The sequence below is a fragment of the Pogoniulus pusillus genome, chromosome 9, assembly GCF_015220805.1.
Source record: "Pogoniulus pusillus isolate bPogPus1 chromosome 9, bPogPus1.pri, whole genome shotgun sequence".
Lineage (NCBI taxonomy): Eukaryota > Metazoa > Chordata > Aves > Piciformes > Lybiidae > Pogoniulus > Pogoniulus pusillus.
Window position 1 is genome coordinate 8,198,235 of NC_087272.1, and position 15,954 is coordinate 8,214,188.

The 15,954-nt window shown below is 42.6% G+C and overlaps 1 protein-coding gene and 1 long non-coding RNA gene across 3 annotated transcripts in view; one reads left to right on the forward strand and one right to left on the reverse strand.

The window, feature by feature from the left end:
- The window catches only part of LOC135178021 (uncharacterized), a 146,434-nt gene extending 135,966 nt beyond the window's left edge, over nucleotides 1-10,468 (forward strand). The window contains exon 9 of the long non-coding RNA XR_010303317.1: nucleotides 10,188-10,468. This is a non-coding gene — a long non-coding RNA (uncharacterized LOC135178021). The remainder of the gene's footprint in view (nucleotides 1-10,187) is intronic.
- The window catches only part of DKK2 (dickkopf WNT signaling pathway inhibitor 2), a 123,194-nt gene that overhangs the window by 5,371 nt on the left and 101,869 nt on the right, over nucleotides 1-15,954 (reverse strand). The gene's annotated exons all lie outside the window — the stretch shown is intronic.

A 15,954-nucleotide genomic window follows, 5' to 3' on the forward strand; every position in this document is an offset into this window, starting at 1 on the left:
TCACTGTACATTCCCTGCAGTAACTCCTGCTCACAGGAAAGTAATTTCTATCACTGTGCAGCACTCAGAATTAAAACACAAAAATAAAACTAAACAATACCTTGCATAGATTGCCTTGGCTAGCAAGAGGGAAACATGCTCATAATTGTCCTACTGGACAATTGGCAGGGGTTGAGCCAATCTGGGTATAAGTAAGTATTTTTTAAAACCAAAGCTCTACAGGACAAAGAAAGCAGACTTGTAAAAACATACATGCTAACAACTGCCTGTGCATCAGTCAAGGGTTTCAAAAATCTACACCACAGAGCTTGAAACAGTCTTTATGTTTAAAGAATTGCAGAGAACATTTCCTATACACAACACAAAGACTCAGATCAGTCCCAGATGGAGAGGGGAAAAGCAAGCCATAAAACAGCTCTGCTTCCCCAGCACTGATAACTAACTCTACAAGGCACATCATCCCTTCACATTCTTCAGCTATACATATAATTTTCTGGTCATAAATCTCCATCCCCTAAACACAGCTTTGATATTATGGGAAACCAGATGAAACAGAGATAAAATATGTAGCACTCCCTGAAGCTGCATTTAAACAACCTAATTTAATTTTTTAGCCCAGATTACAGGCACTCAAGTCACCCATAGCACAACATAAACTAGAGTTGCCTGCGACGATGAGTCACATTTCCAGAATGTGTTGTCTGATTAAGAACATTGCTTGATGAGATGCTTTCTCCCCAATCATTCCAATTACTTTTGCATCCTTGTGTAAAAGATATCATCAAAGCTGAGTCCAAGAAAGCACAGCAGAGATGTGCTGGGTTTTTTGCAATGTTGGAAGATTTGGGCTAGATAAATAAATGAGTGCTGCTCATGCTGTACCAGGACGTCCCCATGCATCAGTATACCAAGACTAACTGTTGCCAACCAGGTCATAGCAACACATACGTGTTAAACTTTTGAGGAAAGAGAATATGAATCTTCATTCCCGTCCTTCCTGAACTTACATTCAGAATGCCAAGAGTGCATAACAGAAACATCAACATTCAAGGAAGAAAGGAGAAAAATTGGGGGGTTTATGAATATGTCCTTCCAGGAGTGTCACTAAGTCCCTTTCTTTTGCATTAACCTCACAGTAAGGCTGAGGAAGGGACTGACTATCTAACTTTTCATGATTAAGTGGCTAGTGTCGTTCCCTTGCTTTGAGGAACATGCAGGTGTGAGGTTTATTTCTATCTTTATCTTTCCCTTTTGGCAGAGGAGATCTAGCTCAGCTCCTTTTCTCAGTGCAACAAGGTTTTGCCTGGTACTTCTGCTGGAGCCCTTTACCGTCCTGAACTTTTTATATGGCCATTTTAAACCACAGAGTTTCACTGTAGGCTGGAGCAATACTAAGTGGTGGGAATGTCCTATGGAGTCAGTCAGTCCGAGTCTCTCTGTCTAGCACTATAAAACACAATGGACAAGCACTCCAGGGGAAGAGTAAGACAGATGGTGCAATGTGCTGGAGGGTGGTGAGTAGACTGATAGCAGACACACTTCATTGAGCTTTGGGAGATAAGGGCTTGAATTTCATCACAGCCTTCAGCAAATATTTGAAGACAATATTCCCAGCCAATATCTTACTCACCAGGCACTCATTGCTCATATTATGATGTCTTTGTTTCTATGCTGAAGCTACTCCATGCTGTGCTGGCTCTGTCACAGAAAGGCAGGAAGAGCCACTGGCACTGGTACCTAGGCTGTGTCATCACTTTATCCAGCACAAGGAGTCCTACACACTGCTGGCTTCAAACTTTCCTTCAACACTGAGAGGAGCTGTGCCTAAACAAGTAATTTGGCAGAACAGGTATCAGTAGTGACCCCTCCAGAAGTAGTTAGTTATTTTTTTAAAACAAATTGTAAAGTCCACGTGCAATCCATCCTGGTAGGACATCATAGTTACTACCCCTCCAAGCAGAAGAAACAGCATGGAGATTATTTATTACTCTTTTACTGTGGACACTGAGCAGCACTCAAGAAGGGAACTGAAGTCTTATTTACCACATAAATGACAGTATCACTGCGTTTCTGTACTGGACACTTGGCCAGCTTCTGTCTTACACAATTATCTTGGGATGGTAGTGGGGATTGAGCTGAGGAACAGGATGAATGCTACAGTTTGTAAGGACTACCAAGACAATCCTTTATCAGCTCTCTCTGTAGCTACTGAAAAGAACAAGAAAGAAACTCAAGCAAATGGACACATACATTATCTCAGGAAGGATTTTGCTCCCTAGGTGCCAAGTTGTTAGAAATCAAATTTAGGCTGCTACTCAGTCTTGTGCATACAGAATCCCTAGTTAAGAATGCACTATGTGAATACCTGTGCCACTAGGTTAATTGCCACCATATCCAGTAGAAATGCCTATTTCTGCTGTCAAAACACATCTCTTTTTTATCACACTTATGTAAACTTTTGTATTTACAACATGCCTATGAGCCAGCTTACCACACCTAAATTTGGGCTGCAACTTGGTCTATTAGTTAACAGGAAAATGGTTATTGTCTCTATTTGCATGAATTACACTTCTATAAATTTTAAATTAGTACCTGCAAACAAGGTAGCAGCTGACTTCTCTCCAGCCAGTGCACTTACTAGATTGTCAAACCTGACTTGAGCTATAGGCAAGAGGACAGAGTTCCCAGCCTCCACATAAGAGATGAACAATAGAGCGTGTTTGCTCTTTGGTCCTGGGACTGTGCCTATTGCTTAATATTCCACAGCCATCAGGCACGATGAAGCAACACACTGGCTCAATCATGGTGAGAGCCTCTCCTTCCTGTCCTGCTTTGGACAGGACAAAACTATCTTTCTGAGCAAGGGCTTGGTCCACATAGAGCAAACATACGAAATAGCCACAGGGGTGCGGGTCTGCTTTTGCTTTTGAGCCATGAGCCGATGCAAAGTCAGAGCAGGCTAATAACTGTGAAAACGCAAACATGTGCCTGAAGCAAGGCGCCTGCTGTCACGACCCATTACCGAGAACGCCTCGCTCTGCGGCTCCTTGCCTGGGCCCGATTCTGAGACGAGATCTCATGTTTGGTTTGCCTTTTAGCAGATCAACATTGGTGGGACAGTTGCACACAATATGTGGCCCATAGAGCTAGATGAATACGTCACACATGGAATCTGTCTTGCTCACCTCTTGGGAGACAGAATGAAGATCCTCAAGAAGACCTAACATGATCTGACAGGATAAAAACCTTCATAACAATGGAAATGTGATAAAGCAAAAACAGGGGGGGGAGAAGACTAAAGCAAAGCTTTTTAACAAACAAACAAACAAACTCCCAACTCTTCACGAGCTGTGTTTTTTCCCTGCAAGGCAATTAAATTGCTTTCTGTTAGCTTCTCAAGTGTATTCAGACAAATCCATGTCTAACGGACAAACTTCAGCTTGGCTTTCTCTTAGCTGCTAAGCAGATATGTATATTAATGATGCTCATTCCCCATCCTCATCTTAACTACTATTTTGGTTTTAATCTCAAATGAGAAAAGAGTTTATCAGCAGCCATCTGGAGCAATGGAGTTTTCCCACAGCACTGCTGATGTTGCTTTTTTCTATTCTTAGCTCAACACAAGCATAGATGATAGCAAGGGACCTCACTGTGCACAAGCAGAAAGCCATGGTTAATTTATCCCACAGAGGAAATCATGCTGTGCTCTCAGACAGCTCCAGACATGGATCCTGTCTCAGACTGATCTCACCAGAAACGCTCAACTCTCAGTGACTGCTGTGGCACAGACCACTCCCGAAAGCAAAACTCACAACAGTTGCAATGAAACATATTTAATCTTTTCAGCTGCCATGACGAGTTCAACAATTCACTTTCACTGAACCTTCTTCTTGTTAAAATAACACAACTCTGAGCCACTTCTCTGCCAGACCTTGCGAGAAAAGCACCATCTTCTGCCTCTTACAGCAACAAGTTACTTTTAACTCTTCACGTTAAAACAATGCTGCTGCAGGTGAGGTCTGATTCACAGAGTGCTACCTTGTAGATGCATACACTGCAGCCCCCCCAAAGATCGTTCCCTCAAACTGTGTGGCTTATGGTCCCAGAGGCCTGCACTATTAAGACAATAAATATCCATGTTTCGAAGTAATAATCCACTCCTAGACCACCAGGGGATGAACATTTCTAAAACATGCAGTAGTCCAGCTCTCATGGTTTGCTAGAGCCAAAGAAAACGCAGATCCTAACAACCAAAAAAATAAACCTCACTGAGGTCCCTCTGAACCAACAGTGCTGCAGGACACACGTGAGTCCTGACTCAGGCTTTCCTTGTCCCAGCAAAAATGTCATGAGAAACAACTTCCCATTCTTCAAGCAGTTGCGTGGGGAGCTGTGCCTTGGGGGGGGGGAGGAGAGGGAGTGAGTAGCTGAGTCTGGTGGGGAGACTCAAACCCCTTAAAACAAACACAGGAGCTATGCTGCCCTGCTGCACGCAGAGCCAGCCAGCACTGATGGTGCCTCTCCCATCACAAACAGCAAAAGAATTTTCTCTTCTGAAATCTCTCTCATTCTATAACCCTGTGTGACCTCCTGACCCACAGGACTGATTCCAACCAGCATTTTAAGACTACAGCAGAACATCTTATTCAGCAGCTTACAATGCAACAGCTTTTCCTGCAGAACTAGGGCCTGGAACACAAACCCTATGAGGAGAGGCTGAGGGAGCTGGGCTTGTTTAGCCTGGAGAAGAGGAGGCTCAGGGGGGACCTCATTGCTATCTACAATTACCTGAAGGGAGGTTGTAGCCAGCTGGGTATTGGTCTCTTCTCCCAGACAACCAGCAACAGAACAAGGGGACACAGCCTCAAGTTGTGCCAGGGGAGGTCTAGGCTGGATGTTAGGAGGAAGTTGTTGGCAGAGAGAGTGATTGGCATTGGAATGGGCTGCCCAGGGAGGTGGTGGAGTCACCATCCCTGGAGGTGTTCAAGAAAGCCTGGATGAGGCACTTAGTGCCATGGTCTAGTTGCTTAGATAGGCTGGACTGGATGATCTTGGAGGTCTCTTCCAACCTGGTTGATTCTATGATTCTATGATTTTGTGTCCTGCTGGAAAGAGGTGGCAACTGTTTAAAGCCTTCCTTGGCTGCAGGAAGACATACAGACGATGTCATCTGAAAGGCTACAAATAGTTCCTGAGTAGTTACTATTTCTGAAGTACACTGGCCTTAATTTAGTGTATTTCACATGTGTTATGAAAGCCTAAACCCCAACATTTAAGGAACTGAAAGTAATCCACTTTATGAGTTTCTTCTATTTGGTCTACCTTCATTCTTCTTATCAATAAGTTATGTGGAATTAGTTTTATTTCTAAATGACTCGAAGGGCAGCACGCAGCACCCAAAATATTCACAGATGTGTGTTATTTATACTACAGAACAGCACAGAACTACCACTAGGACATAGCATAGACCTTGTTGCCAAGACTGGACAGCTATCAGTCTTCTTGTTCCATCACATCTTCAAGGCAAACTATCAACCTTAGATCTGCCTTGGTGTTTGTCTGTTGACTCCTACCATTTCAGGAGGTGTACTGTGTTTCCTGCTCCACATACAGGTGCTCAAATTTTCTCTCCCTATCTCATATCATTACTATGGAATTACAGAGCTGTGTTTCCTTCTAAACTTTTGCCATAGACTGCTTCATTTTGAAGGAGGCTCCCTGATCCATAGAACTGGTAGCCTACAAAAGACATAATTAAAGAAGGCTCAGAAGATTGGGGAACAGTCAGATTGACTTCAAATTGTAGGGATTTTGTCTCAATGCGTAAGATTGATATTGTCTGGTGAACTACTAGCAGCAAGATTACAACAGAGAGCACTGAAGCAACGTTAGGTAATCTTTGAGGTCAGCAAAGCCACACTAAATGAACATGACAGGAAGCCTCTAGGTCTTGATTCTGTGTAATTTTCAAACGCAGCACCAAAGACTGCTAGAAGAATAAGGATTTGTTAACACACCCTTTGTTCTATGCCTAGGCTTTTCATCAGACTGTTCTGGTCTTGCCCTTTTATCTCTGCCTTCTCCTCACCCCTTTTCTGATGGTTTTGCTTTTTAGTTTTGTCTCTAATTGGCTATTTAACATCTGTTCCCGAGATTCTTCTGTTTTTTTGATCAACATGTTTACTGGTTGCCAAAACCAGTTTTCCCTCTGGATCTATTAACTCTAGAAGTATGGAGGGGTTTTATTAATTTAAAAATAGCATCCAGCTGGAAAGAGCTGGCAGTTCCTGCCACCAAGGCACCAAGCATTAAACCACAGGTAGGTGCTCAGATATTGTGGCTGACAGTAGAATAATTCTACTGGGAACTGGCAGAAAATTTCTGTTGTGACATCCCCAAGTCACAGTGCACTTTCAAGTGGACCTTTTATTGGGAACTATCTCTGCAACCACATGTTCACAGTAAGAAAAGTGAGTTCACAACCTGACCTTTTGCAGGATAGCTACTAAAGAAATACACTTCCTTTGCTTTTGAGCAATCACGAAATCTAGGCAAAGCAAGAGGAAAACCCTGTCTGACTGAAGCCAGTGTAAAAACTCCCACTGTCTGAAGAGAAAATACTTCCAGGTTATAAATACTTGTACAGTGTTTGCAGTCCTCACCCTGACGATGACTCGGAGGTATTCCTTGCAGAATATGCTTTGTGCTGCAGAATACAAAGCATTTTAGATACCAGTGCTCAAAATGAAATTTCTCTGGCCCTTCTCTTTTGAAGGATAACTATGAAAACACGAGTTCGTGTCATCTGGAGGGACAGTCAGATATCATGTCCAAGATGGAGGCACTGCAGTCTCCACCTCAGCAGACTGTTGACTACATCTAACATTGTTACTAAGTGTCAGCATTATTGTCTCCCTCCCTGATGGTCGTTGGTGTGAGCTTATGCCTGTCTTTCAGTTCCCAGTTACTTCTCTATGCATCAGAAACCATCACTGTCTTCTGAGGTTCAGAGTGCCCTCCCTCTTTTTCATGTCCTATGTGAGCCCCACTGCAACATGATGCTTGTGACTACTCCATTATGAAGGAAACAGAGTGACCAAGTTCTTGAAATTCCACCTACAGAAAACTGAAATCAGACACCAAAATTCAGTCAACCTATCTTTAATACTCAAGCTGAGAAACAATGCTGGGACACCTGCAGCAGCTCCCACTCTCCAGTCTCAACCACCAAAGAGAATTCAGAGATTTGCTTATAGAAGTTCATGAGTTTTAAGGGCAAGGAAAGAACTGGGCAGTGAGAGGGGGAGCACAGGCAAGGTGATATTTCTTCAATTCTTACATTTGGTCTGCATGGCTGAGACTGAGAAACAGGAAAAAAAATCAACAATTCACCACCTTGGGGCTTTTCCCTTCATAGCAACAGAAAGAATTCCAACATAAGAATGCGGATTTTCATCCTAGAAGTAGCTATGCTTGTACAAGTGGCCATGCAGTCAAACTACCTGCAAAAGAGCAGCTGCCCTGGGAAAGGGCTTGGTTACAGCCCCCTGAGGGCACAGGCAAACTCTGTGGTTAGGCTCATACTGCTGCTCACAAGTAAAAGTAAAAATTATAACACCAAGTTATTAAGGCAAATTATTACACTTTGCTCAAAGGAGGCCACAGACAGCAGAAAAGGAAAGGACCCTTAACAGCATTATTAATAAAATCACTCTACTCTTATTATATGATTAAGTTAGAGCTGCCTATTCAATTTTAGCCTGTGGTGAATAATGTTGCAATCAAGGTTTCAACACTATTTACCCTTTTTTCTCTTTGCTTTTAAAGTGCTCCTGGTTAATTTTGCACAAACAAGAAAACAGGAACAACACAGCAAGGCAAGAATAACTTATGAGTAAAACCAGATGAACGCTAACATATTTACATAGTGTAATGACTTCACTATTAATTCAAACAAACCCGGGCCCCAATTCTCAGAGGAGGCTGCTGAACACATGCAGTCCAAGAGGCAAGAACAGGGTGGCTTCAGACTACATTTATGTCTGCAGCCCCTCAGTTAGTAGGGGCTGCTGGTAGTTTCAGTCTGCAATAGCCACGAAGGGATCATCTTTCATTCCAGACATTGCAGTCCGACTACACCCTCTTCTCAATCTTATGACCCCTTTCTATTTTCTAGCAAGACTTGCTTCAGTGCTAGGGATCATAAAACAGAAGAGGCAGGACAGTAGAACTAAAAAGCACTATCTAATTCATAGAAGAAAAAAAACACACAGGAGGGGCAATAAAATAATAAATCCAGACTCAGGCCCACTACCCACAGGGAAGAGTAATTTCTTGAGAAAGGAACACCCCCTCCACTCCTCTTCCCCCTGCAAGTAATAGGTGCAGGGAAACAGGAATAATCCTATGCAATTTCTAAATCACACCCAAACAGACAAGGTCCTATTCTAGTCATTGTCAGCATGCAGCTCCCTAGGATTCTGGCATTTCACAATGAAATAGCTGTAACTCTGTTCTGCACCCTCAAAATAATATGTTCTGCAGCTGAGACTTGTATTCATCTTCTTCCCTACTACATTTCACTGCATCTTCTCAACTTATGTTTGCAAGCACTCTTATCTGAAACTAATATTCTTTATGTGGAGTTATGGAATCTCTTCATTGTTCCTAGATGTCTTGGATGCTGATAACAAACAGTCATTAAAATTTTAATCCTCTGTGTTTGGCACTACATCAGACTGAGAGCAGTTTCTTTGTAACAGTCTGTGAAATAAATACCCATTAAAGACTTTTTTTCCTTATACTGGTCAGCCACACTTTACAGTGGGTGGTCCTTTAGTTTTTCCTGTTGCTATATTTCCACTTCTAAAGCCAAGCCAGATGCAGCAACCTGATACTACTTTTTAGACTAAGCACCTTCAACCTATATCCCATACTTATTAGAATAGCCAAGGAAACGGGAACCATGGTAACACTGCACCACCTTCTTGACAGCTCTTATCCTACGTGAGTTGGATTCTGCAGGGTGCTGCATGCCTCACTGGCAAGCATTTTTCACATTTAGATGCCCCAGAGTGCAAACAGAGTCGACCCTTATCTGACCTTCTCCTGCAGTTATTTGCCTTAGAGACTGCCATGCTTTCTTATAATTCTATATGATCAGTGCTAAGGTAGGCCTACAGAAGCAAGACTGAACAAGGGCAGAAAAGGTTTGAAGGGTTGGGTGGTTTTATTTGCCTTTTATTATTGTTGTTGTTTGTTTTCTCCTTTTAAACAGATTGACCTAATGTAGATTAAATGACTTGGCTGAGCCAAGGCCATGTAAGTCTGCAGTACACAAGTCATTTTCTTCAACCCTCATTTGAATAACTGTATGATTCTCCTTCATCTGAACTTATGCCCTTCCTTTCAGATGTTCTAGATAGAAATGACTGTGTCTTTAATAATTATATCCTTTACTGAGATACAAACACAAATGAGGGTGGCCACACATTTAGCAGTCAAATATGACAACATGGCCTACTTCTTAGTGATACTCATGGAAGCATATCCTTCAGACAATCAATATATTTATGAAAGACACCTTACAGATGAACCTACTTAGACTCCTTAACCACTGCCAGCCATTTCTTAGAGCATGTATATGTACAGAGCTCTCCTTAAAGTTCATGCTAAAACCAACCATTCACCATGGCTATTTGACTATTGCAAAGGAAAATATCCTTCCTTATCTTTTTGCTAGAGTGTTGCTGGAAGATGTAAAAGAGATGTGAATTCTTATTTTCCCTGTACTTCCAGGAAAAAAAATCTGAACAAACAAAACAACAACCAAAAAAACCCCAGAAAACAAAAGGATGTTTTGATTAGACAGATAAAAACTTTCCAAGTCGAGTCATGGGTAGTTCAGCTAGCAGCAGTGCAATTATTCAAATGTTTGATGTTATTTATATGTTTATACTTGTGAGAACATAAGCATATTTGTAATACTTTGCACAAAGCATGTTTCACCTCTTAGGCAACAGATTATTTTCCCAGTTACATAGCAAGGAGGCAGAAAAGCAGACATGAATGAAGAGAGCTCAAAGAAAAGCAATGAAGTAACACTAGATGGTTTTCCTTAGTCATGAGAAGAGTGTTTCCCAAATCAACCAGTTCCCTTTCATTTTCCTACTCTTCTAATTCTCAAGGAGACAAAAGGACTGCAGAGACTACTTCACACTCAGAAGAAGTGAGACAAGCACGTTTGCCTGGCAAAGTACCCTTTCAACCATGTCTTTAGCACTGTGTTCTGGCCAGCATTCAGGCCTCAGGATTTCTCTCCGCCAAACCAACTATCATGAGTGGCAGTTACAGACCTAATCTCTGAAAGAGCTACAAAACCCACTCGTGTTTGTTATGTATCCAAGTGTCTACATTCACCTGATGTTGGTAAGTACTGTGAAAACACACAGAAAATAAAAGCAGAACACGTGCCCTTTCCCACAGACTACTTGGTCCCCAAACAAGCAAAGTTCTCACTGCCTTTGGAAGTTTGTAAGCAGGAAAAATCAGTCCATGAAGTAGAGAAGTATCAGTGTTTGGTGTATTTTCCTTCAAGACAATTCAAAGGTTCATGTGGGGTAGAAGCAAACTACATGCTATCTACTAGGAGGATGTCTCAAAACTCAGGCAGAGGGTCGTAGTCTTGCAGCTACTCACTGCCTCCAAGTCAGGAATTTAGCTTCCTGTGAGCCATGCGCAATGTTCACCAGCATACAGTGGAGGGGAGCTAAACACCAGGTTTTGCCAAGACCTCTCTAGTGCTGCTACAACTTCACATTTTGGCCCTTGTCCAGACATGAATGAGTACAAATGCCCCTTCCTGGAAATGCAGAAATGCCATTTTCACTGCTATCAGTGGCGCAGAAACTATCAGCTTCTACTGCAGTCTGCTTTACTGGTGCTGATGCTTTCACATACTGAGAGCGAATACAAAGGAGGAATAACTCCAACCACCCTTAATGCCTGCAGGGAAAGGAAGAGCTCTAGAGACCCGGTTCCTGCTAAGAGAAGCTGCTGCTCTGAACACTCCAATAAAGCCTGGGCTCTCCGAGACCATGGTGGAGTTATGCTGCCACAAATTAATTGGTTTGGATACATACAGGTGCATAGCAAACACTGGGTTTATTCTTGAAAACCCATACTTGGTTTCTTTGGTGCACTGTTTTCATTTTAATTAGCAGAACCTCGTTTAAACATGACACTTCAAGGCTTGGCCCAAAGGCAAGACAGAGCTAACAGATCAGATACACACTATAAGGTAAGCTTTGTCACTGAAGTGAAATTGTACATATGCATCAGAATTACTGATTTGAGGACATCAAGCTGTTTTGAGCTGCCACAGGCATATCAGTTAATACTGAGATTAAGTTTTTAGATAACAGTGTAATTACAAAGATTTAATCTAAACTGAGTACCTTTTCCAGGCTTATTCAATAGAGGAGAGCTTTTTTCCTCAAACTGATGCAATCATACTGAAGCCTACAGGTTGGATGCACTAAAGAGTACTGGGATCACTGATATGAGCGTAGATCATACTCAGTAAGATGTATCCTATCAGTACTGCTCATCAGTTAGGCCTCCAATTACTTCACATTATTACTTCTAAATGCAAATACAACAATGCTATTTTGATGTTTTCCTAGAACATTCTGAGAACACAATCATTCTGTCCCAAATTGTCTTTCTCAAAACCTTTTCTCATTTTTCCTGATCTTCTATTAACAGAACTTGCCAAATTTGATCACAATAGCTGGGAAACTAGAGGAAGAATCACAGTTATCCCATATTTCTTCAGAGGATAAATGTCTGTCTCCACACACTCAAACCCTCTTTACAATTCGTTTACTTCACTACTTCTCTCCTGTATTTTTAAATTCTCATTACAAAAGTTGCTTAAAGGAAACCTCTCCCAACTACTTACACAAACCTTTGCCAACCTTCTTTCCTCATTTCTTTTTACTCATGGCTGTGCCACAATTGTTTACAATATCAGAGAAAAACCCCAACAAACTATTCAAGTTAATTGAAGTCTTCATTGCTGTCTACAACTACCTGAAGGGAGGTTGTAGCCAGGTATGGGGTTGGTCTCTTCTCCCAGACAATCAGCAACAGAACAAGGGGACACAGTCTCAAGTTGTGCCAGGGGAAGTCTAGGCTGGATGTTAGGAGGAAGCTCTTGCCAGAGAGAGTGATTGGCATTGGAATGGGCTGCTGTCCCTGGAGGTGTTGAAGAAAAGCCTGGATGAGGCACTTAGTGCCATGGTCTAGCTGACTGGATAGGGCTGGGTGCTAGGTTGGACTGGATGATCTTGGAGGACTCTTCCAACCTGGTTGATTCTATGATTCTAAGTCAAAGTACATTGGCAATTATGGTTAAAACAGCTCTTGCAGTTAAGGCTAGTCCATACAGTCATCAAACTTATGCTAGAACATGACCCAAATGTGTAAAATGTGCCCATTGCACCTTTTCTTCTGATGGGATTACTGACTGAAGGTTTTGCCCTGAATGACAGAACACAGGAGCTCTGTACTGCCTGTGGCAAAACAGGAAAGACCTGTGGGGTTAGAGTCAAGCACCAGCTGAGAAGGGTGGTGGATCTCCACCATCTACTATCAGCTGTGACTTCAGTGCACTGCCCCTTCACAGGTCCCTGCTGGATGCCTTTACACATAAAGTGTAGACCAAAAACCTTTTAATTCCCCAAATTCAGCCTAACTTAAGTCCAAATAAAAGGGGCCTAAAATGTCTCATCACTGTGTGATGAGAATTAAACTTATCCTTGTCCTTAACAGTGTGCCTGCCACCAAGGGAGCTCTAGAACTGCCCTAGGCAAGGTACCAGGACACCAAGGCAACAGATAGGGGGCTTGCACCTCCAGAGCACGCACACAGCAAACACCCACCTCATCTCCCCACATGAAGCTGTGGGTAAAGTACTGTGGCTCTTCACTTCCTGCATTTCAGTTCACTGCTAACTCTCATTTTCAAAATGCAGAAACTGTCACTGAAGAAAACAAAAGTTATTTGAGAAAGCCCCACCACTTTTCACTGAAGAGACTGCAGAAGCAGCACTACTGAAAGGCTACCAACAGTCTGACGCGGCATAAGCAGGAAAAACATTCTTAAAACCAAGAACTACACCACCAAATTAAAACCCCCTTTAAAAATCTGGTTTTTTTCCTATGGCAGCCTTGGAAATAGTATGTTGGCAAAAGGAAAAGCAGCAACACAAAGGGCTAAGAAGCAGATATGGGTACTATTTGGAGACTGTTCCATATCCACCACCACGACCGCTGTCTGCCGTAAGCCAGGCTATCACAGGCTCTATGTGAATGTTACCACGCTCAGGGTTTCGAGGGAAGGAAACCTGCATGCCTGAGAAATGTACCACATGCAGATGCCAAAACCTAACCAGAAAGGCACTGATGATTTCAGTTTTAAAATTCCCTCACTTCTGCAGACTAAGGTCACACCAACCTACAGCAGATACACAACATGGCACCATGCCGGCCCATGGCAAATACCAACAGAGTCTAACAACCAATTGCAGAATTGGCAAGTGCCATTAGAACAATGCCATATATGCTCAGCATTTTATTCTCCTTAGAGGCAGCAAAGGAACCTGAATTGAGACAAGACCTGCACTGTTGTAAGCAAAGTAGAAAGAGGAATTCCAGTGTAAACTCCAAAAGGATTCAAATCTAGTTCTGTAGTGGATTTACAAACTGCTGAATGAGGTCCAAAGTATTTTAGGATATGTCAACAAATCAAATGGAAAACACAGCTATTTGAAGAAGGGATCTGTATGTACTTACACACTGCACATTGGTGTACCTGCCACGTAAGAATTGGGTTTAGTTAACGTAGTTAGGAAACTCTTCGGTTAAGTTTTATTTGCTCCTCTCTTTTGAAAACAGTTTACTGCTTTTTTTTTGTCTTTTATGGGCCACCAAATTACATGTGACCAAATGTACCTATTTAGTGAAAATGGGTTCCATTAGTATGTAATTTTATACTGGCATTGTTTTCTTCTGAAGGAAAATAATGGAGAACAGGTGGTGATGCTTAGTATCAGGCTCCCGTTTCTAGAATTACAATCTACTGGGAGCCACCAGCAATCTCTGAAAGCTGTCCTAAATGCTCAGAAACTGGCCTGATCCAGAGCACACTCAATACATAAAAGCCTCTTTTTGAACATTTAAGTAGGTGTGACAGGAGAAAACTGGCTGAACGGTGCAGGGATTCTAACGTGTCCCTGCAAAGGGTCGCGATTTCCTCCTGCATCCCACAATAAATAACTCAAGCTGGTCTCCATTTCCACAGCAGAAATTAGACAGCTTAAAAAATTCAAATAGGTACCATATGCACTATAAACCTTTCTGCTTTAGCCTTCAAATGCAGCCACGTTGTAGGAAAATATGGGATTTACATTCTCCTAGAAAAACGTTTAAAAGCTGTTCCTTTTACACTTGTTATTTCCTCAGTGTCACAAAAACAGCAGGCCTGATAAATATCTGCTTCGAAAACTCACTGATGTCACACTGCACAAATAGTTTTTACCCAGCAAGTCACAACACTATGTGTCAAATGGACATTACTTCATTCTGTCAACCCCATCCTTATCTTGCCAAGCAGGAAGTTAGTTAGAAAGCATTATCTACACAACAGACAACTCTGTGTCCCAATGTCCTCATGATGAACATGAGACAGAAATATCACCAGCTAACAGATCTGTGCAAGCAAACAGGCATCCCAGCCACAGTTTAAAGCTTGGCTCTGAAGCCAAGGAGTAGGACAAAGATTTGCAGAGCAACCTCAGCTGACACGCAGCTTTACAGAACCAGACTTGGAATGCTGGCTGATCTCTGCTCTGGGTCAAATGTTCCCAGATAGACACTTACACAAGGGAAATGTCAATGCAGGGTTGTTTTGTGGCACTGTGCTTTGGGTACAGTAGGAATTATAAAGTTATTTGCAGGGCCAGATTTTCTGTTGGTGGAAACTGGCAGCATCCTGCTGAGTTCCACTGAAGCGTGTCAAGTTGCACCAAGTACTTCACCTTCCAGATTTGTTGCACAGCTGTATATTTATTATTAGTGTGGTTATTTCTTTTGGGAGACCTTAGTCAAAGTGGTCCCTGCAAGCTGAAATCAGCTGACACTGAGATAGCTTTAACAGGTTTTGAGGCAGAGTGTGTATATATACATGTGTGTGTGTGTACATACCACACCTTGAATACTGTGTCCAGTTCTAGACCCCTCAATTCAAGAGAGATGCTGAGGTGCTGGAACGTGTCCAGAGAAGGGCAACAAGGATGGTGAAGGGCCTGGAACACAAACCCTATGAGGAGAGGCTGAGGGAGCTGGGGTTGTTTAGCCTGCAGAAGAGGAGGCTCAGGGGGGGACCTCACTGTTGTCTACAACTACCTGAAGGGAGGCTGTAGCCAGGTGGGGGTTGGTCTCTTCTCCCAGGCAACCACCAATAGAACAAGGGGACACAGTCTCAAGTTGTGCTGGGGGAAGTCTAGGCTGGATGTTAGGAGGAAGTTGTTGGCAGAGAGGGTGATTGGCATTGGAATGGGCTGCCCAGGGAGGTGGTGGAGTCACCGTCCCTGGAGGTGTTCAAGAGAAGACTGGATGAGGGCCTTAGTGCCATGGTGTAGTTGACTGGCTAAGGCTGGATGCTAGGTTGGACTGGATGATCTTGGAGGTCTCTTCCAACCTGGTTAATTCTATGATTCTATTCTATGATACCAGCCATTTTGGTCTCATCTGTGTTAGGTTTCCTTTGAAATAGGAGGCAGTGGTGATGATCTGCAGTTTCACAGAAATCATACTCTGATTCAACAGCAGTCAGGAAATTCTTTGCTGCTTCTCATTTCCCTCAAAGTCTTAACACAGACAGAATGCCCTG